The 1,558-nt window shown below is 42.7% G+C and overlaps 1 long non-coding RNA gene across 1 annotated transcript; it reads right to left on the reverse strand.

Annotated features, from left to right (window-relative positions):
• Positions 1-140: 140 nt before the first annotated feature.
• LOC118410721 lies at positions 141-1,252 on the reverse strand. Its single transcript, XR_004830590.1, has 3 exons — positions 974-1,252; positions 579-719; positions 141-244 (listed from the first exon to the last, which is right to left on the reverse strand). It is a non-coding gene; the product is annotated as an uncharacterized LOC118410721 (long non-coding RNA).
• Between the last annotated feature and the right edge of the window lie 306 nt (positions 1,253-1,558).

Consider the following 1,558-nt stretch of genomic DNA (forward strand, 5'->3'; position numbering starts at 1 on the left):
CAGGGATTATCTCACCATATACACCTCGGGCCGGGGCATTAACCCTTTATTCAATGATAGGCATATTCTGTGCTTTCAACAGAGAATAGAAGGATGATGTTGTAGAATTGTTGATGAACTGTACACTTAAATTTCCCTGACCTATGGTGACTTTCGCCCCGGCAGCTTCCATGATTGTGAAGACGTCTGAAGGGAATTCTGGGTGGGCATGTTTCATCATGAGGTTCCCAGCCCAACTACCAACCTGAAATTCAAGAAGATTGAGTCTCACTTTTTGAGAGATAGATTTGCACGTATCAGGTATGATGTAGTCTCTACCAGAATCCCGCCTGGCCGAATAGTAATAGGGGAAAAAGTCTAGTAAGAGTTGATTGGCCTAGGAATGAATTGACCGGCCTGATTGACTGCAACAGACGGAGATCCCATGGCAACTTATTTGTCCCTATTTGGTCAAATTCTTCTCTTTTGTCAACCAGCTAACACGTCTGATTGGAGACTACGTATCAGGTGGTGAAAGAAGGGGTATTTCCGTACGCTATGGTATGAATTGAAAGGTGCGAATCGTCAACCAAACTCACGTTTCTGACGGATACATTAGCAACCTTGCACAGGTGGTCGGCCAGCACGCTGTAGGACGGAGACCGGTCAGAACCGGCTCGCAGCAGATCCACCATGGCAGACAGACTCACAACAGAGCCAACTACCAACGGCGGGCCAGCCTGGAAAAGGATTGAGTGACCAATGTTTTTACAAACTTTATCAATAAGATCCAGACGCATACAATTATGGGACGTATAGTAAAAACAATCAACCAAAGATTAACGAGGAAAAGTGGGGCTCTGGAGATGAATAGTTTTGAACCTGTGAAGACAGATGCTAAAGAAACTTTCTATACTTATTGACATCTTCCATATCATGCAACCGGAATTCATCCGTTGCAGTATTGAATCACAGTTGTTTTAAACATCCTCACCTGACAGTTGCACAGATCAGGCACAGCTTTGATGTCAATGAGACAGGAGTAAGGGCCATCATCCTTGTAAACACCTGGAAGATTGCATGATGAAGCACATGTTGTTGTTTTTTTTTATATCAGGATCTTTCATTAGTTTTTCATTCGTTAGTATGAATGTCTTCAAATATCGCTTCAGGTCATCTTCTTAATCGAGGCCAGTCCATCAGAATCACAGGACTTGTTCACGGCTAATGTTTGAGAAATCGTAAATACAATGTGCAAGATAATAGTTACCAAAGTAGCTGGACACATTTGTAAACCGTACGTCTGACGTTTCAGGCAGCATCAACTACGTGTCATCAACGATTGGGGGCTCTGTTATTCAACGGGTATTATCCGCAAACTAAGAACAAACTTGCTTGATTGGCAAATGAGTAACTCCTACCTTGCGTATCTTACTACATGGGTGTCTGAATCAACGTAAAGACAATGTTTGCAGTACCCACTTCAGAGTTAGCCTGGTATCCAGTCGTATTATAGCTCCCGAGTATCTTCATTCCTCTCCGCAAATACCTGTATTTTCCCATATTAATAAATATACTC

Source organism: Branchiostoma floridae, chromosome 3, assembly GCF_000003815.2.
Source record: "Branchiostoma floridae strain S238N-H82 chromosome 3, Bfl_VNyyK, whole genome shotgun sequence".
NCBI classification, from domain to species: Eukaryota; Metazoa; Chordata; class Leptocardii; order Amphioxiformes; family Branchiostomatidae; genus Branchiostoma; species Branchiostoma floridae.